This window comes from Pinus tabuliformis, chromosome 5_2 (genome assembly GCF_031772625.1).
Source record: "Pinus tabuliformis cultivar Carrire ecotype Pingquan chromosome 5_2, CPIR1, whole genome shotgun sequence".
NCBI classification, from domain to species: domain Eukaryota; kingdom Viridiplantae; phylum Streptophyta; class Pinopsida; order Pinales; family Pinaceae; genus Pinus; species Pinus tabuliformis.
In genome coordinates this window covers 776536476-776559054 of record NC_142306.1, presented here as the reverse complement: position 1 = coordinate 776559054, position 22579 = coordinate 776536476, and positions in this window count along the sequence as shown.

Sequence of the window (22579 nt, the reverse complement as noted above, 5' to 3'; positions counted from 1 at the left end):
TCCCAATTCAAACAATATTGCCAGAAATTGAAGAGGAAGGAAAAATCATATTGGAACCTAGAGCAGTCACAGAAACAAGAACCTGACAGCTACGAAATCGATCAATTTCAGAGTATCTCATCAAGTGGAAGAACTTACCCGCTGAAGATTCCACATGGGAGGACAAGAATTTTATACAGAAGCATCAAGAACTACTCAAGCGTTGAGGACAACGCTTTTTGAAGGAGAGGGGCATGTTAGGCCCTATACTACTAGTTTAACCCCTTATTGTTATTAGTACAACCCACTTATTATATTGATGTACCCATGTAGTGCCCATATTGTTACTATTGTGCCCCATAGAAGCCCACTATTGTTATTATTGTGCCCTTATATTATTATTGTTATGTCGGCTATGATTATGTTATGACCCCTTAGACTCCTATATATAGAAAGGAGGTCTTTTCATTTGTATCATCGAAGAATTGTTCATTTATGTAATGTAAAGGAGGTTGCCCCCTCGAAGAGGCTGAATTCTAAGGCGTTGATCTATCTTTTCTATATTTTCTTGAGCTGGTTTCATAACACAACTACTACGTTTTGGATTTTGAATAGAGTATGTGGCTAAAATTTGAAGAGACTTGTGACACTACAGCACTTGGCCAGTCTTGTGTCTGTCTTCTCTGTTCTTGGTTATAACCTGCGACCGATGAAGTCTTGATGTAAAATATGAACCATTTGCAAGGGAATTTTTGGTCCGACCATGAACCTGTGTCCACAGTGGGAATCCCCATGTATGTACTCAGCCTTCTGCTCTATGTGTTCAAGCTCATCCAACTAGTAGAAATGAAGAAGGGGAAAATCTAAACGAGCAAACCTATGTCAAAGGCCTCACATGTTTCTCCGAAGGAACAACCTCTTTGACTCTCAATAAGTTGGGATCCCTCTTCTACTCCAAAAATAAATAATTGCCTAAGCACAGTCCTCTTGAAAAATACAAAGGCAAAAGAAGAGAAAGGCTTCCTACGCAGAGAGGTGAAGCATCCAACTCCACCGGGGTACTGACCAGGCTCGCTGGCAGTGGAACAATGTATGTGTTCCTGCTTGACTCCACCGAGGTACTGTCCAGGTTTGCTGGCAGTGGAGCAACACCAGATATGAAAAATTCTACTCTGAAAATCTTCAACTCGTGAGCTAAATTACCCTTCTCGGATTCGAAACACTGTGAGCAAGATGAAATGTTGATTTTGTTTGACTGAGTTGGAAAAAGGTGAACCACGTATGTCCAGGGGGCAAGTGGGGAAGCCGAAGTAACCCACACAACATTTCAATACTCCCCGAAAGACCAAGGCCCTATGGTATCAATGAACCAAAACAGAGAAGTTGGATTTCTACAAATGTGTTGCCAAGTGTTGTAGAGGCTACAACCACCATCCAAAATTTTGGCCTGTAACCAAATTTGGAGCCTCCCTTGAGAGTTTTACTTGATGGTTGCATAGACTTGGGTTCACTCCGTGAGCTCGTGTGAGCCTTCGCACCAACCTTGCTTGTTCATTTCACCCAAGCTTTTACATGTTGATGTCAATGTCTTTCTTGCGACCATGTTCTAGTCATGCTCAAGGTCTTTTCTTCGTGTGTACATGTTATGTTCGCTATGAAATAATATGTTGCAGTCACACACGGAGTCCCATTCACTGTTGTGCAAGTGTCATAATGGTCAATCAACGATCAATCACGAGTGTCACACTTGTCGCTTACACCATCAGTCAATCATGTTGAACATGTGTTTGGTTGGTTTAAGTCGTATTGTTGTCAAGTCATCGGGGGGTGTGTTGTAAGAACACTTTTTCATATTTTACTCGTCTACACACTTAGTCATTTTGCTGAAGTTCTGACGACCAGACTCCCCTCTGATAGCCAGACCATCACCTCGCCATCGACTTGATTGACTGTCACCCAGAACAATGCAAAAGCACCAAGAAATTCTTTTCAAGTTGCATGGATCGCAAGCGATCCAATCAAATTTCATGCTAGCCACCCAGAGAGTCGGATGCGATAGCCACCCCGAGACTGACTCCCCTCAAAAATTGTGTAGAGGCTGTTGTCCTTGCTCACTTTGTTGACTAAGGAAATTGTGCAAATAGGTTGGACAGTCACCCAGTATCCGTCCTTGTCTCCCTCAGAAAATTACGCAGTTTTCCCATAATCCTCCCGACAGTCGACTGACTCCTCCTCCAGAAAACTGTGTTGTTTTCATGAGCAGGCATTTTGCTGCCTAGGCATCTGCTCAGCTCATAAATTGTGCAAAGATAATCAGCAGGTCGGCCTCCCAACCTCAGTGCAGTTTCCCTTGCCAACAAATCCCAACAGTAGACTACCAGTTCCCTCCTGGAATTGCATAGTTTCTACTACTAGGCTCCCAACAGCTGACTTCCTGTTCCCCTTGGGAATTGCGCAATTTCTGTTTCCAGTGACCCAACAACCAATTGTCATTTCATTCCAGGAATTGCTTAGTTTTGGCTGCCAGGCTCCTAGTCAGTTCCTCTAAAAAACTCCGCAATTTCTGTGTGTTGATCCTCCATGCAGCCTGACCTGTTCCTCCAGAAAATTGCACAAATTTTGCTTTCAAGCCCTTGCTACCCACTTGTTCTGGAAAATGCGTAGATTTTGCATGCCTTGCCTTCATGCAGCCCGGATTGTCCCTCCCAAAATTTGCGTAGTTTTGCCTTCCAATCGAGCCAGACCTCGCGGACAGTCACAGTCGACTTGGATTGCCCACCTTCATCACCGAGTGCCTCTTGCACAGCTTTCATCAGTAGTGCCCAGATCCATCATCCGCCTCGCAACCTTGTTGCCTATCCTGGTCACCTACATCCGAAATGATCAAGTCTCATGGTAGACTAGGAGGTTTTTGGATTTGATGTCGTCTCGTCATGAGTGATGGCAGGTACAGGTACACCAACAGACATGGCGCGACGACGAATGGGATGAACGAAGGGAGCACATGCATAAGGACAAGTTCACTAACGGATGAACAGACAATGCATGTGAAGATATGTGATTGCGAACGAATGAACATGCAAAGATGTGTTCACGGATGGACGGACGAGAAAACATGCAAGATGTGCTCACATACAGACGAACGGACGAACATGCACCTTTCGTGAATAGATGAGCCTGTCAAGCCTTCCAAAATACAAGCAAGGAGAAACGTACCAAAGCAACATCAAGAGAACCAACAACCATCGAAGACTCTATGCACTTTTCCATGCGGAGCTGAAGCTGTGACACACGATGAAGACATCCATCACCCATCTCCATTATAGCTCGACATGCACTCCAGCAGCAACATGAATGTACCAGCATTGTCATGTTGAGTCATATCATGAGTCATGTTGTTCACATCTCCACTATGGGCCATGTTGTCAAATCAATGTAATGTAATGTGGAAGTCCAAGAGATCCACTTGTTGTACAAAGAGTCAAAAATGATTCCCAAATAAAAATAGATGGTGGAGAAATAAAAGTACAATTTTAATTAATACCCAAGAATGATTCCCAAATAAAAATATTAGCAGAAAGCAAACAATAACAAATTAGTTTGCACAAGAATAACATTCAAACAAATGCTACACTATGTTTATTTTCGATGATGAGAAAAATGTTTTTCATCATAAAAAATTAATGTGATTTTCAACCTGAGCTAGGGCCTCTAATCCTCTAATAGTTACTCCCATGACTCTCCATACCCCTAAGACTAAAATCATTATTAGTACTTCCATGCCTAATTAGATTCCTTCACTATTCAATGAATCTTATAACTATCATGAGAATACCAATCCTTGAAATTATATATATTGTCATGTTTATCAAGTTTGGACTATACCGAAGGTTAACCTATAAATGGATATTTTCCATCATGCCATATACGATTTAAAGTTTATACCCACATTCAAATAAATAAAAAACTAATTTGTAAAGGTTTTAATCTTCTATATAAGTTATTAAATACTTTTTTATAAGGCAATAAGGGTTGATTGTTGATCATGCAACTAAGTACACTGACATCCATAAATTATATATTTATCTTCAATATTAAGATAAGAAAAAGCATCCAATTTTCATATGCAAAAGATCATTGGCTTGCTTGCTTAAATCGATGGATTAGATCATTAACCAATATTTCTACATATTAGATGTTATTCATGGATAGGATAATTGATTAAGGAAATAGTGTGAATTAGAGATTTATTATGGTTTATCACTTAAATATTCAATTGTGTCAATTCATGCTAGTGATCCTACCACTTAAATATCACTTATAAATCACTTGTCGCTTATCACTTATCACTTAAATATCTTCAAATACTTTGGGTGTTTGGTTCAAAGATTTAAGTTTTTTGTTTTCTTCATATCTTTTTCTCTTTGGTTAATCTCACTAAACTTCCCTCTAAGAGGGCATGGTAGTACAAAATAAAATTGTAGGAAAATAAAAAAAATATAATGTTAAATAATCAGCAAAAACTGAAAAGGCTTCGTTGCATAATAGTTGTCATGTGGTTAATACTTTAACAACCCCAATCTTGAAGCCAAATAAACAAATTTAATATATTGTGATCAACAAAAACCAAAAAGATTCATTTGATGTGCGAGGAGGTTAATGAGATTTGTACAACTATTTTGATGACAAGACTCACATTTCATGATTACTATGTGTCCAAATTATATAATTATGGTTGAGTTGAAACCATGTGTACTTTCTAATGACTATTAGATGCAAAATGGAACAACAGTCCACACTTACAAAATTGTCATTGATTAGACAGTGGTTCAACAATATTTGTTTATATCTATGGAGAATTCTTGGAATGGTCTAGAATGCAAGTAGTTTGCAATGATCATTACTTCTTAATACTTTGTAAGGTGTTTATGTGGATTTTTACTTGTTATGATTTTATTTTTTTGAAATGTGCGTTATGTTTTTTAACATACAAGTGTATGTGAAAGCCATGAGTCACAACTCTTGGTGGAGACTTCTAAAAATTATATATGTTTAAGTTGTTTAATCTGTGAAGAAAAGATTAAGTTCTACACCTATTTTTAATGTTGAATTCATTTATGCATTGAAAAACGCAATAAGAAATCTTAGTCATATTACCGACTAAAAAACCATTTCATCTATTAATTAGACTATGCCTATAATAATTATCAGTTCATTATACTTACACAATAAAAAATGAAAATAACCAATTTTTCTTATAATAGTTATCATTTCATTATACTTAGTCAATAAAAAAATGAAATTTACCAATTCTATAAATTTAAAAATTGAATCAACCATAGTATAAATTCCTTTATCAGTGATTTTCTAATCTATATAACTATTGCCATGTTTGAAGCGAATTGTTTCTACCTGCGTATATGAGTGATTTCTCAATAACCTTATTCCTCGTATTTCGTTGGTTACGGTGATAGATCATTTTTGCCTAGTCATATATTTAGTTTATATGTCTGAGTAGAGTCATTTGCCTGGTTATATGTAATATAATAGCAACACTTTTATTGTTTATTTGGTCAATTTCTAAAGGTTCTTCTCATTTATTGTTCTCTACAGATTCTCAATACTTAAAATGGATGCATACTTAAAATGGATGCTCTTAAGTTAGTTTTTTTTTTTTTTCAAAATAGAAAAACAACATTTTATTAAAATTGCAGAGAAAGTACATAGATCTGAGAAAAAACTATTCTCATACATCATCTGATAAAAACTATATACTAAAAACTAGACCATTCCACAACAGAATAATAATTTACATATGACCTTCCACTTGGGAGAATGCACGCTCTTGTAGAAACATAGAACTCTAACAAAAATTAGATTAGAAAAATAGAGGACTATAACCAGAAAATTGCATAGAGAGAAATTGGCCCAACATCCAGAGAAAATATTTAGAATGGATGCTTCTACGGTATTAAGAAAAATGGAGGTTTACATGTCAAATTGGATCTATATTTAGTTCGATTCTATCATGACGTCTTTGAACATGCATATAAAATTAAGCCATCTATTTTATTTGCTAAAATACTATTTTAGCATTATTATATTATAGTATATATTATTATACCTATGTCGTCATAATTTAATATATTATTTGAATCGTGGCATTCACGTTTAGATTTGACTATTTCTTATTGGTCCATTCCAGAGACGTTCTCCTTGATGCTTATTCCACCTCATTAAACACGTAGAATATTAATTTATAATAAATAAACCTTAGCCAGGTATAATAATTAAGTGGTTATATAGGTTGAAGAATATTGTGGCGGTTTATAATTAAGTGGAGTTACGTCAACAAGGGACGTGGTGTGATAGACTCCTGCTATTAAGGAATTCCATGCCAAATTTCTAGGTGGAATCAAGGAACGGTGGCTGGAATAGAAAAAAAGAATGTCAGGTTTTTAAGTTTAAAAAAAAAAGGATAGGTGGCCAGTTTTGAAAAAAAGAATAGATGGCGAAGTTAATGCAAGGTGTACCGGATAGAATTACCAAATTCAGATTGGTATATTCAAAAATTTGATTGCTTATGGAATAAATGTTTTTCGGAATAATTATATTATTAGGATTTGGTCGATATGTGGTTCATCCTTGGTTATTGTAAAATCTTCGAGAATAAATAGTAAGTATAATCTTCAAAAATAAATAGTAAAAATCTATGAACTGGTATATATATGTTGAATATATATTTTTTCAATAATGAATATAATTTTTTTTCAATATTTAAAAAAATGAAATAGAAAAAAAGTCCCTTAAAATTGTTGTCAATAATAAATGTTACAAATATAATTATATTTTGGAACAAAATGCATAGTTTTACAATAAAATAACAAATTATAAAAAAATGTATATTTATCTGTATATCTAACTATACATATGATACTCAATATAAACTGATCTTTCTACAAATTCTACAAATTCCACATTGTAGTGAACAATATAGATTCTAAATCACTAACACAAGTGTTTGGAATGTAATTATACATTAAGTATATATAAACATTCTCTCAAAATATAAACCCTGTATCCTTAATTACTATTACTCATTTATCAAACTAAATTAAATTATAATTTATAACAATTAACAATAGAATCTATTATTTTTAATTACTAATTATTTATTAATATAATTAAAAAATATTAATATTACAACTTAATACTCACTCAAATTTCTAATAAAAATCTACTCATATTATAATACTTAAACTATTACCAAATTAATCAACTCATAAATATTAATAAATTAATTAGCACCCTTGATTATAAATTTAAAATTTACTTTCAAAGTTTTAATTGTTACATAAAGATTCAAATAGCTTTACCCCTAACATATATTTTTTAAAAGGGAAAGCTAGTCACCTGAAGAAGCTTTATATCAGACCCAATGTACAATATTTCATATATATACAATTGGCATCCATCACATCAATCAACATATACCGATATATGTGCACAATAATACAATGTGCTGCAGCACAGCGTCAATATAGTGAGAATCGAACACGGTCGGGTGCGAAAAAACCAACTGCCCTGACCGCTGAACCACGCATTCATGTACGTACCGCTAACATATATACCAGCTCAACATATATATAGCAGCTCATGGATTCGAAGCACTGTTTGAAAATGAGGTGGGGCACGAGAAATTATGTTTTTTTATGTGAATCCATGGATATCCGTACCGAATTGAAAACCACCGTATTAAACCCAAAACCGTATCAAATACCGGAATTTTCGATTTTTTTTGGTCGGTACGACTGAATTTGGTAACTATGGACGAAAGTAAATGATGAAGAGTAAATATTATCATTTAGGTAACAACTAGTAGTTTAAAGTTTCTTAGATCTAAGCGTAGTTTAAGGATGATGATTATAAAATATAAAAAATGAGGTCTTCAACGTGTTGATAGTGTTGTTAGTTTGATGAATTTATATTAATGGTTGTTTTAGGCATTAGCTTTTAAAAGTGGAATAATAACTTACTTTAACAAGATCTCGCTTGTGCATTTGCTTTATATGGTTCGTGTCCATAATCAATTATCTTTAATTTATATGATAATAAATGGAATTGCAAGTATCATAAGTTGGGCCATGATAGAATAGGGGATATGCTTATAGATTTATTAGGTTAAATGTTAAGATAGTTATGGTCATGATTTCGATTTCAATTTTTTTATCTTCTTTCTCTCTGTTATGTTTTAAAAATGCATTTTGGGTGAAATTTTCTTGTGAAGAGACAGTGATATATAATCACTCAAATATAATATTTTTATTGGAAATTTAAGCATATCATGATGTGCATTTTGAATCAATAATTATATATGTTGTTAAAATTTACTTTGTAACACTTATATAGTACACAAAGTGATTTATGAACATATACTGAAAAACTAGTTTGATGAATATATAATTGTTTTGCAAAAGTATAAAGTTCAATTTGGTGATTGAAAGGAAAGAACATAAACTTAAGGATCATTTTCCATTTGATGAGATTAATATTTTTTTATGATTAAACTTGCCAACAAACTTGAAAGCTTGTGAAAGCTAAGGAGCATCCAATGTTTATTTAGAAACATGGAAATACTCTTAGTTAATAGTTTGTAGAGTTTGTAGTAAAGTTAATCTAATCATTTTCATAGATCAAAGAACAATTTATACATAAATTTTAATTTTTTGATCATTTAAAGAAGCTAATCTAATCATTCTTATAGATTAAGGAACAATTTACAAATAATTTGTATACCTTTTAATCATCCAAGTAGAGACTAAGCCAATGCTAGCCTTAATGCTTTATGGAAGAACAATATGCCCACCAATTGGATGTTGTCACCAAAATTGTATGAGGCTCGATCGAGCCTAGACACCCCTTGGGATAGTTTGTTTTCCCCAAAGGTGGCTCCTACCCTCAACCTATCTCCATGAGGTTTGAACCTCATATGTGAATGGAACTAAACCTCACAGAAACCGAGTGATCTATATCTTATGTACAACAATTTATAAAAAAGATTATGAAAATGATAATTAAAAGAAAATCCTCACTTAAATGAAGATATTGTTCGTATAAGAAAAGAGAGTTTCATTAAAAAAAACTTGCTAGCATAAAGCCCTTCAATAAGATAATATGTTAAAAAAATCCAACCATCGTATTTATGAAAAAATTAACATTAAAATGAAATGTTTTAATAAAATGAAGTTATTATACATTTTTCTTTCTCAATAGATATTATTTACATTTTTTTAATTCTAGAATCTCTTTAGAATAGTGTAATCATTAATACCTAACTTTCAACTACTACCCCTACCTATAAAATTTGAATATAACTAAACTCCATAAAAACCAAACAATTTACACTTGATAAGTAATTAAAGCTTACTTAAAAGTACATAAATATATTGTTATAACTTCTAACCCATTAGAATAATGTAATCTTTTGTAATCAACTCTAAGGAGAAATCCCTTTTTATGGAATTTAATTAAAACTAAACCCCATAAAAACCTACCAATTTATATCTCATAAATAATTGAAAGTTACTTAAAATTTTTAACATCGCTCAGTAAACCTCATGCAAAAATACATAGGACTATAACATTTTTATGAAATTTACCAGCCTGTAATATTCCCAATCATTTATTTCCTATTCCTTATTTGACCATTAGATAAAATCATCATCATTACATAAAATAACTTTAGGAATGGAATAGTGAGTTACATATAACATAACAACCATTGTTGTAGCATATTAACATAAAACTTCATGTTTTGACCTTGCATGATTATCATTGTTCATTCGATTATGCTAGTTAATAACATACTTGATGATGTAAGTGTCATTGTCATGCAAGGTAACAACATAATTAAAATGACATAATAGGAAAACACATCAATGGACACCAATATGCCCTGAAAACTCTCAAGGGAGAAACCATCAAACATTTAAATATTTCATGAGGGTGTTCATCCCTCACTCATTTGTTGTAAAGGAGTTCATCCCTTGACCATTGTTGAAAATCTTTAAAAGAAATATGATCTTAAATTCAGAATAACTAGCTAGAAGTGATTACATTAATCATGCTATCGTTTACCCCACAATTCCTTGAACACTAGTCTTTGTGGCCTAGTTTTTCCCTATAGTAGATCATTTTGCAGTTGACACTCCCTCAATCTACATGGACCATCAGTTCATTGCTTGCTATAACGTTAAATATAGTCCACCCTTCTCAAAAGTCACAATTCTTTCCTGCAATTTCTACCATCAATAAACTTTGATATCACGATTATATAAAATATTTATTAGACCAATAATAAATCTTTACTAGTGATGCTCCAAACATATTTTCATGTGCATAAATAAAATGTATACAAAGTATCAAGACATGCCTCATTTATTGACACCACACATGCAAAAAAAACACATAAATACCAAATATGGGTTATTTATATTTACATGTGTTTGGTTATAACACATATTTATCCATCCAAATCTCACATGCATAAAGTAAAATACATAAATATTACCAATGCATGCTTATTTATCCCTACTTCACATGTATCATGAGATTGGGAAAAAGTTATATTCTACTTCTACCCACAAGAATATCATAGTAATTAAAATAACCTCTATGCTTATCACCCTCTCTTCGCACATGAAGAGGGAAATATTTCCAAAGATACACGCCTCACTAACTATTATTTCCTTGCACAAAACACATTCTTTTCTAAAAGAACAACCACTGCAACTACCTTTTTTTTTAAGAAACATGCACGTTAGCTATGAGCTTTTACATGTAAATTCATATTCTTATTCCAAAGGAAGCTAACACCATAGCTATTATTCTTTGGCATATGAACACCTGTTCTCTCTCAAGAAATATAACACAACGACCCTTACTTATGTGTATATACATGCTTGTTATTTTCCAAGAACACTAACACAATAGCTAATATTTTTATGTATATAAAGACAAATTATGTTCAAGAAAAACCAATATGATAGCTATTTTTCTATGCGCCTTAACACATATTATTTTCCAAGAAACTTAACAAAATAACTATTATCTATGTGTGTATAAGCACATATTCATTTTCAAGAAACTAGTACAATAATCACATATTATTTTCAAGGAAACACGTGGTTGCTTATCTTTTGTGGATATGATTCTCATACAATCTTGTTCAAAAACATAACATGGTTTCTCTATCCTTTATGTGCAACGTTTTCATGCATTTTTTTTCTAGGAAATCACATAGTTACCCTATCTTTTATGCATAAAACTAGGCAAAGATTTTAAGACAATAACAAGGTTGATTTAACATTTTATGCACATAAACCATGCAATTCACACAATTAATCTAGTCGCACAATGTTTTTAACAATTCATGCACAAATAACTTATCTTTTTAATGGTTGGAATTCATTGGTAGTGCTATTAGAAACACCTTTAATGTGCATATTCTTTTAGTGCGGCTCCTTTTATGGCCACGAGCTTTACTGCAATGACTCCTGTCCACTGTCACATTTTGTTGTGTGCGATGTTCAAATGTTATCTTTTTTTTTGCAGAGATCATCTTATTTATAGAATAATTTAAGAAGCATTTTCGTACTAGATTATTCTGAATAACATCCATTACATCACTCTAAATGCAACTTTACTCGCATCTTTACAAACATTAATGCATTGCTACAAACTTGAAAACAAATCAAGCGTATCACTTAACAGTGGAGAGTGAAATATATAACATGAAGTGGGGGCAACACCCACAGTAACCTGTAATCATTTAAGGCCACAACCCTCATGGAATGAAAACCTTCTTGTTTTTCCAGCGACAAATCCCAATACATAGTCTTTTTCATATATAGATTCATTTTAATTTGAAACCCATACTCAACAGAGCATACACACTCCCGATTGGTGATGGTTAGCATATGTGTAATAAATAGTAACAATCAAAATCATTTTTATAACCAATTCTTGAAGAAATGGTTACACATCCATTAAATTAAATATGTTTTATGAACGCTGAATTGTAAATATGGATATGACATATTAAATTAGTGATATTTTTACTCATGTAAATATACTAGTTTTTTTACGGGTAGGGATATTACACACTCCCCCTCTTAAAGATAAAATCATCCTTAGTGTTAATTATTAACTTTTACTTATAACATCTATCTCAGAACAACCAAAAGGGGATCCTTCCCCTTCAAACCAAAGGATTTTATTTCCAAGAAATATCAATAATAAAAAACAATAATGTTTTATCAATTATCATAAACATTTACAAATATAAAAATATTCAGGTTTTACCTTTAATCATGTACCCATTTTTCAATTTTATAACTGACAAAAAAAAAATCTCTATGCCAACTTATTGTTACTTGCCAATTACTCTTGGAAATCACGGCCAATTCACACAATAATTTCAATTATATGTGGTTTATCAGTTGTGGAAAGCACTCTATGAGTTGTTTAACAACCCAAAAAAACACCTTGGGTAGTTTAATAACCTCCATGGCAAGCACCCCATAGAATATGACAAAGAAATCCAACATAATCAATTGATCACAACATTTTCAATCAAATGATATTCACAATATCATAGTACCTCTACAAGTACTTAGAGAGCACCTGGCTCTCTAATCATAAAAATGATCAAAGTAGTCATAATTACACCAAGTGTATATTGTCGTAGCCCCCGCTAAAGACATCCACAAAACATGTAATAAAATAGAGGAACTACACTTCCAATAATTCCTTCCCGAGACTAGGCTCCTTTCTTGTCAAGGTGTACATAAATTTTTTACATGAACATACAGAAAAATCATTTTAACACATTACTTATCTGATTAGTTAACTTGTTATGCCATGAAACCACAGTGGTAAAAATAGTGCTCCTCCCAACCAATGAGAATTGGTTTCCACTAACTAGATTGAGCCAATTTCACATCCAAGACACATTTTCTTGATAGAGACTACACCGGGTCCAACCTAGGATTCCACTAACCACACCGGGTCCAACCTAGGATTTCACTTATCATTGTGGGTCCAACCTAGGATTCGATTGACCACGTTGGGTCCAACCTAGGATTTCGCTTACTACACCAGGTCTACTATAGGATTCCTCCTAGTAATGCCCTACTTATTCCTCTGATAACATCTTGTCTTGAGGAATTTAGAGCTCAACAACTCACTCTTTTGGGCCTCTTTCAATAGGCTTGAAAACCAACAAGGTTGCTTCAGGATTTTTCCCTCTCACCATTTTTGCCAACCTTTTTCCCTTACTAAGGTCATTTATCTCTAGGGAGAGGAAATCTAAGCATACAACTGCCTCTTCCCATGGCCCCCCTTGGGACTTTCCAAACTATTCTATAATTGTCTGGGATGTGAAATTTCATTTTAGAACCTTTTCCCATTGTAATTTACATAATTGACCATATGCATATCAACATTAAAACAGAAGGACATTTATGTACATCATGTATAAATACTCGACCTTTAACATGGGCCCTGTTAGTGTCAGTCTTTGCATCCTTCCTCCAGTGATCAAACATGCTCTTACAAAGTGATTTTAAGGTGTCAAGGTCAAATTTTGTCATTTCAGTGAGTCTTCAAGCAAAATTTGGTCACTAGGCATTAGGTCTAGGGTTTGATTTTACCCTTGTCAAAGTTGTCCAAATGACGTTCCATGTCACCATTCAACTGAGTGTACCATCATTCAAAGGGTTTTCATCATCATGTCAAGTTCCACTGGGTCATTTTACACCTTGTTCATGCTTCAGTTGCGCCTAGGCAAGGTTCATTTCCCTCTCCTAGGGTTTTGAAGCTAATTTCTCTTGGATGGTCAAATCATCGGCAAAACTTGTATCCTGATGTTCATACACCTTCCCATATCCTTAAAGTACCTTATCAAACACTTCTCATCACTAAGATCCCCCAAATTCCTCATTTTCGCACAAACCCTAGTTTCTTGCTACAACTTGGCAATTTTCTAGGTTGGACCTGTGTTTTGCCTTTTTGGACCCCTTCCCCTCACTCAATCTCTGAGATTACACTTTCCCATACTTCCTAACATCCCTCCCTACTTCCCAAAATTTCCTCAAGAATTTAGAAACTCCTTATCCCCTTCATTTCGCTTCATTTTGACAAATCCCTTGTTCCACACATCGGGATAGGTTTCACTCAAATGAGGCTTTTGAGCAATAAAAGATTAATTTTGGAAAAATGAGAGATTTTTTGTCCAAAACATGCCAAGGAAGAAAAACCTCCTTCACTTTTTACACAGGTGTCATGGTTTTGGAGAAATGTCAAAAATATAGTTGCCTCGGGAGAATTGATGCACCTCTGAAGTGACCTTGGGAAAATCAAATTTTCTCCTAGCTCAGTTGGTCAAATGACTTGCTTGATGAGTCAAATGATAACTAGACACAAATATATTTCCAATGAGCTACCATGAGCTCAATTTGGAGTTGAGGAAGGCATTCAAAAGTTGACTGCAACAGCACCCTGCCTTTAGGCAGCCTCATTTGGCACATTTTGACCAGTCTTGGGAGATTTGATTTTTTATAGGTCGAATAAAATCCAAATTAAAAAATTCTAGTTGGGTTGGAAATCAGGCTCAAATTCCTTTCCAAAGAGCTATTCTGCGCCCAATTTGGACACCAGGAAGGCCTCCAAAAGTCTCCTGCAAAAACTGCTAAGCACAAGCTATATGCGCCACGCCTCAAGCCCAGTGTGCCGCGCCACTTCTAAAAATCTAGAACTCCAAATGAGGAATGGTTTGGATTTTTGGATTCAGCATGAAAAATCATGAATACTGGTGCCCGGACAAGAAATTTGGAGCATTTTTGGGGCATTTTGAGTCACATGACAAATTTTTAGGCAAAACACAGGGTTTTTCTCCCTGTGCGGCGCGGCACTAAACTTCTACAGCTCCAAATGAGGAATGGTTTGCATTTTTGGATTCAGCATGGAAAATAACGACTACTAGTGCCCGAACAAGAAATTTTGACAAGATATGAGTCTCCAAAAGGTCAAAAAACCCCCAAAAATGGCCTCTCTGCCCCTTTTTTAACACACAGGAAGAAGTTTTGGGAGAATGGAGATTTTGAGGGGCAAATGAGCACCAAATTAAAAAATTCTAATGGGGTTAGAAAGGAGACAGGACAGGCTTTCCAACAAGCCCACTTGGGCACGTTTTGGACACCTTTAAGTGCCCCAAAACAAGCCCCGAAGCAGCGCGATGCACAGAGAAAATGGCGCAGCGCACAGAGGAAAAATTGCCAAATTTGCATCCGTTTCGTGAAATTTCGGTTCGCGACTTCTCCAAGTGGGCCCGCTCATCTACACTTCAGTTTTTTTGCACCAAAGGTGGCATTTAAAGTATTTTTTCTCCAGATTGGCTTCTATCCAAGTGGCGAAGGAAGGCAAACGGTCACTCAAGCCAAATGTCATGTTTATAGCGCTGCACCTGTCGCTGATGGTTGGCTCTTCATCTCCATTTTCTAATGATTCAAGTAACTCCCCAACCCTTGGGCGTTCTATCTCTTCATGTCACATTCTATATATTGTATGTAAGCTATTTACAAAGGGTTGGTTGGTTTGTAACTTCTGGGAGACTGTGGGAAAGAAACTCTGTTTCTTCACTGTGTATTTTTGACAGAGAATTAATAAAAGGTAGCGGCTCTGTTTCATGAGATTCTTGTGATTGTGAGTGTAGCAAATGTGTCTCTTATGTTTTCATATGTATTTCGTTATGTTTCATAATTCAATTCATGTTCATTTCCAGTGAAATTTTCTGAGTGAGATTAGGTAGAATTCAATTTTATTGCTCTGCCTGTGGGAAAATTTCATGTTCAGTGTTTTTCTTCTATTGAAAAGGATTCATGTAACTATGCCCTTTTCGCTTTCTTCAGAAATCTATTCATTCCGCGTTACCTCAAACAAAATTGCTACATTTTCCGCCTGCCTTGCCTCACGGAATAATCTGTGCCTTAGTATTAAATTCTCTGTTCCTTGCTGACCGTTGGTTCCATACCATCCCAGAAGCTCGGTCATTCATGAAAATGGTTTCTTGTATCCCTATTTACTTACTAGCCTAAGATCAATATTTCACTGTAAGTCATCTCAGACCATTTTTGCTTATATATTCACTAAGCGTGACTTGGAGAGAGCCCTCTCCTGCTCTGGTAGGGCTAGCTACCAGACTGAGCGTGGTTTGTGGTTACCCTAATTTTTGCCTTCCTTCAGCCTAAGGCAGATTTATGTGCTAACATAGTGGCGACTCCACTGGGGAATGAAAATGGTTTGCTTGAAGATCGTTTTGCCCCAGGACATATCTCAAGTTCAGATCTGATGGTTGATGGTGGACAACAATCAGACAAAAGACGGCTAAAATCATTCACCTGGCGACTCCATTCACTAAAGAACCCAGCAATTGGTGCTTCATGGTGACTCCACTGGAGCACTGACTCTTTCTCTGCGAAAATGGAAGGATCTTGCACAAAGTTTGGGTATCCAAAGTGGAATGGTATTCAGGTTCTACTCTACTTTCTTGTAAATTACTTCTTCTCTATTCTTGAAGCTGCCCTAAAAGTTTTTCAGAACTTGTTGTATGATAAAGGTGATCAAAATCTTCACTCGATCTATTCAAAATGTGTAAATAGTGAGCTTCCCTTTGATCCTGACCTCCTTACTTTTCCTACATCTTATGATGATTCTCTGCAAAGTGATGAGCCTAAAGAAAACAAAACTGATCCCATAGCTCTTGTACATATCCCTACAGCTGTTATAATCCCAGATAGGTATAAACCTCTTGTTTTACCTTCTGTTCTTCATGCTTTCCCCAAAAATTATGATCTATACTTGCCAAGATTTGACGGTGAATGTAAGAATGTCAATGCTGAGCAACATGTGCAGAATGTTGAGACTTTTCTAGACCTTTTTGAAATTGATGAAGAAGATGTCAGTATAAGGCTTTTTGCTCTTTCTTTGCAAGGCAAAGTCAAGAGTTGGTTCAAATCCCTACCTGATGCGAGCATCATAGATTTATAACAGTTCATCAAAGTTTTTCTTGACAGGTGGAGGATCGGACATAACCTTTTCCTTATCATAGAAGAGTATAATCAGCTGAAAAGACTGCCAGGGGAGACAGTACAACAGTTTTCAGCCAGATTTAATCAAGTTTATTATTCAATGCTGGTTGATATAAGACCCACTCCTGGATCTTCTCTCTTGCACTACCCGGGTGCCTTTGATCCAGAAATGGAGTTTTAGCTGAGAGAAAAGAATGTCGCAACACTTGAAGAGATGCAAAACAATGCAGTAAATGTAGAGGCTCATTTGCTGATCAAAACAGCAAGGTTGAAAGAAGAAGAGATGAAAAACATGGATCCAGAGAAAACTACACCTTTAGAGGAAAAGCTTGACATTTTGGTGAGTGCAGTAGAAGAGATGGTGAGGAAAATGACTGCAAAAGATGAAAATGATGTTCATGAACAAGTGGCTGATCCAAAACATTTTGTTTCTTATCTCAGTAGTCATAAGGATTGTTTTGTAGATCATATTGGAGAAGAAAGACCTGTTGATATGACATGTATGCTTGATGACGTGTTTTATACTGACGATTTGCCTCAGTTTGATCAGTATGATGATGATGATTATGCTCTCCAAACAGAAGCTAATATTGCAGACAAATCAGCAGCTAGTTTATGGGATGAGGAAGTTCGCTTACAACAGCTCGAGTACAGTGATCAACTGAGGCATATCAGCTATGGAAACGATGAGGAAAGTGCAGCAGATTTTGAAGTAAGTGAAGGATCTTTGCCTTTGTGCTTTGATTCATGTCAGTTCATCAGAGATAATTTCCATGCAATCAGACATCAGCTATCGACAAATCTTGATTTCGATCCTCTTTAGGGAGATGAAAACTTTTTTCTAGACTTCTTATATTCAGATTTCAAGCCCCCAAATGCAATTAATAGTCAGGTTACACATGAAGACATAGAAGCTGGCTTATATGATCAAACGATACAAGAAGATTCCTTACCTCTCTGTTTTGAATCATTTCAGTTTTTGCGGGGTAAATTGCATAGTAAATCTTCAAATGAAAAGCTTGTAGGAAATCAACAATCTTTCAGTTTTAATGTTGAAGATGAGACAGATGGCGAAATTTTTGAGCAGGTCATTAATAAGAAATCTTCCCCTGAAATGATTGAGGAAACCATTTTGGATACAAAACAAGATTTGCAGCCACCAAACACAATTCAAGGTCAGGTTACAGATGAAGGTGAGGCAGCCGAAATACATGATTTAATGATGCAAGAGGATTCGGTACCCTTGTGTTACAAAGCATTTCAGTTTATAAGGCAGAATCTTCGTAATATCTCTAAAGAAAAGGATGAACAACCAATAGGATGTCATACAGTTTCAATAGATACATCGCAGCAGTCTCCTCAAGTTTTTGATGATCCTTTTTCTCATGTGTTAGATTTTGTTTGCTGTAAAACTTCTTCTCCATCAGCCAACCAAGAGACAAAAGAGAATGTTGATAATCATCTGTTTCAAGGGTCACCTTCATTGTCTTGTTTAACAGATTGTTCATTTCATAGCCCATACCAAAGTTTGTAGTCATATGAGGAGATTGATAAAGGAGGCTTTGGTTCCATTTGGAATCAACAACAGAGTTTGGTTCTTCATGAAATTTAGGATCCTTTTGACCGCTTGCTGAAATCATCAAAGAAAGACAGTGCAGATGTGAGGAAAAGTTTAATATCCAACTGTGAAGATTACTTGGACCAGAGCAGTAATGTGTTAATGGAAATCAATGGCGATGATTATGAAGATCCTTTTGCAGTATTCTTGAAGTCATCCAGCCAATTCATGCTTTGCAAGTTTGTCAGCAGTGAACTTGATTCCAAGTTTCCATGGGAGTTGCCTTTCGATTCTTCCATTTTCCTGCGCATCAGAAAGCATTTGGGAAGAAATAAAATATTGGCCATAATGCTTACCTGGTTGCATTGGTTGTTCCATCTCACTTGACCGAGTGGTGGAAAGAGTAATTAGGGTAGGTTGCTGAATAAGCTCAAATATGAGCATCTTTCCAGTTTGTTGGTTAGGATTTAGTCATGTCTGGTTTTATTATGGTTTTCAGTTTGAGTCTTCAGTCAGAGTTCGTCTGCATAGTGTCAGTTTCCGTGTTTTGACTCCATAGCCCAATGGACGAAGGTACTGTCTGCTCACCCAAAGATCTGCAGTTCTTGGCACCTCTAAGGAGCTAGAGCTTCCATCCCTATTGAAGCCAATGTTAGTGTCAGTCTTTGCAGCCTTCCACCAGTGATCAAACATGCTCTTACAAAGTGATTTTAAGGTGTCAAGGTCAAATTTTGTCATTTCAGTGAGTCTTCAAGCAAAATTTGGTCACTAGGCATTAGGTCTAGGGTTTGATTTTACCCTTGTCAAAGTTGTCCAAATGATGTTCCGTGTCACCATTCAACTGAGTGTACCATCATTCAAAGGGTTGTCATCATCATGTCAAGTTCCACTGGGTCATTTTACACCTTGTCCATACTTCAGTTGCGCCTAGGCAAGGTTCATTTCCCTCTCCTAGGATTTTGAAGCTAATTTCTCTTGGATGGTCAAATCATCGGAAAAACTTGTATCCTAATGTTCATACACCTTCCCCTATCCTTAAAGTACCTTATCAAACACTTCTCATCACTGAGATCCCCCAAATTCCTCATTTTCACACAAACCCTAGTTTCTTGCTACAACCTAGCAATTTTCTAGGTTGGACCTGTGTTTTACCTTTTTGGACCCCTTCCCCTCACTCAATATCTGAGGTTACACTTTTCCCTACTTCTTAACATCCCTCCCTACTTCTCAAAATTTCCTCAAGAATTTAGAAACTCCCTATCCCCTTCATTTCGCTTCATTTCGACAAATCCCTTGTTCCACACATCGGGATATGTTTCACTCAAATGAGGTTTCTGAGCAATAAAAGATGAATTTTGGAAACCTGAGATAATTTTTTGTCCACAACATGCCAAGGAAGAAAAACCTCCTTCACTATTTACACAGGTGTCATTGTTTTGGAGAAATGTCAAAAATATAGTTTCCTCAGGAGAATTGATGCACCTCTGAAGTGACCTTGGGAAAATCAAATTTTATCCTAGATTAGTTCGCCAAATGACTTGCTTGATGAGTCAAATGATAACTAGAAATAAATAGCTTTCCAATGAGCTACCATGAGCTCAATTTAGAGTTGAGGAAGGCATTCCAAAGTTGATTGCAACAGCACCCTGCCTTTAGGAAGCCTCATTTGGCACATTTTAACTAGTCTTGGGAGATTTGACTTTTTATAGGGCAAATGAACTCCAAATTGAAAAATTCTAGTTGGGTTGGAAAGTAGACTGAAATACCTCTCGAACGAGCTATCCTGTGGCCAATTTGGACACCAGGAAGGCCTCCAAAAATCTCCTGCAAAAACTGCTATGCACAGGCTATATGCGCCGCGCCTCAAGCCCAGTGCGCCGCGCCACTTCCTAGTGCGCGGCGGCGCACGCTAAAAATCTAGAACTCCAAATGAGGAATGGTTTGCATTTTTAGATTAAGCATGAAAAATCATGACTACTGGTGCCCAGACAAGAAATTTGGAGCATTTTTGGGGCATTTTGAGTCACATGACAAATTTTTAGGCAAAACACAGGGTTTTTCTCCCTGTGCTGCGCGACGCTAAAATTATAGAGCTCCAAATGAGGAATGGTTTGAATTTTTGGATTCAGCATGGAAAATCATGACTACTGGTGCCCGGACAAGAAATTTTGACAAGATATGAGTCTCCAAAAGGTCAAAAAACCCCCAAAAATGGCCTCTCTGCCCCTTTTTTGACACACAAGAAGCAGTCTTGGGAGAATGGAGATTTGGAGGGACAAATGAGCACCAAATTCAAAAATTCCAGTGGGGTTAGAAAGTAGACAGGACAGGTTTTGCAACAAGCCCACTTCGGTACATTTTGGACACCTGTAAGTGCCCCAAAATAGGCCCTGAAGTAGCATGACGCAGAGAGAAAATGGCGCGGCGCACAAAGGAAAAATTGCCAAATTTGCTTCCGTTTTGCGAAATTTCGGTTTGCGACTTCTCCAAGTTGGCCTGCTCATCTACACTTCAGTTTTTTGGCACCAAAGGCGGCATTTAAAGTATTTTTTCTCCAGATTGGCTTCTATCCAAGTGGTGAAGGAAGGAAAACGGTCACCCAAGCCAAATGTCATGTTTATAGCGCTGCACCTGTAGCTGATGGTTGGCTCTTCATCTCCATTTTCTAATGATTCGAGTAACTCGCCAACCCTTGGGTGTTCTATCTCTTCATGGAACATTCTATATATTGTATGTAAGCGATTTGCAAAGGGTTGGTTGGTTTGTAACTTCTGGGAGACTGTGGGAAAGAAACTCTGTTTCTTCACTGTGTATTTTTGACAGAGAATTAATGAAAGGAAGCGGCTCTGTTTCATGAGATTCTTGTGGTTGTGAGTGTAGCAAATGTGTCTCTTATGTTTTCATATGTATTTCGTTATGTTTCATAATTCAATTCATGTTCATTTCCAGTGAAATTCTTTTAGTGAGATTAGGTAGAATTCAATTTTATTGCTCTGCCTGTTGGAAAATTTCATGTTCAGTGTTTTTCTTCTGTTGAAAAGGATTCATGTAACTATGCCCATTTCACTTTCTTCAACAATCTATTCATTCCGCGTTACCTCAAACTAAATTTCTACATTTTTCGCTTGCCTTGCCTCACGGAATAATCTGTGCCTTTCTATTAAATTCTCTATTCCTTGCTGACCGTTGGTCCCATACCATCCCAGAAGCTCGGTCATTCATGAAAATGGTTTCTTGTATCCCTATTTACTTACTAGCCTAAGATCAATATTTCACTGTAAGTCATCTCAGACCGTTTTTTCTTATATATTCACTGAGCGTGACTTAGAGAGATCCCTCTCCTACTCTAGTAGGGCTAGCTACCAGACTGAGCGTGGTTTTTGGTTACCCTAATTTTTGCCTTCCTTCAGCCTAAGGCAGATTTAGGTGCTAACAAGCCCCATAGTCTCTAAAAGTAAATTTGAGAGGAAATCATTACTGACATCTCATGTGATACAGGTGGTATTTATTTCAAACTTCCCAGATAATAATCAACATGTAACTTAGAAAAAACCTTGCATATCAAAACAATAAACATTATACCTTCACATTAAATGCAATTGAAAATCACATTACAATGTTTTACCTTTCACTAGTTCTTATACTCTTGGTACCAGAATTTTAGTGATGTTACTATGTTGCCACTAAGTTACCCCTAATTAATCACACTAAATATTAATCACAATTAAACCATACCTTCTACAAAATATTGGTATTCACACAAAATCTTTGTTAAATACATTCAACATGAATTTCACTTTCACATGCATCAATTTTCTCAATATTTCAACAAAGTAAAAAGGTATTGGTCCTATCCATGTTTCATAAACCATTTCCATGTAATAAGTGCAAGAAG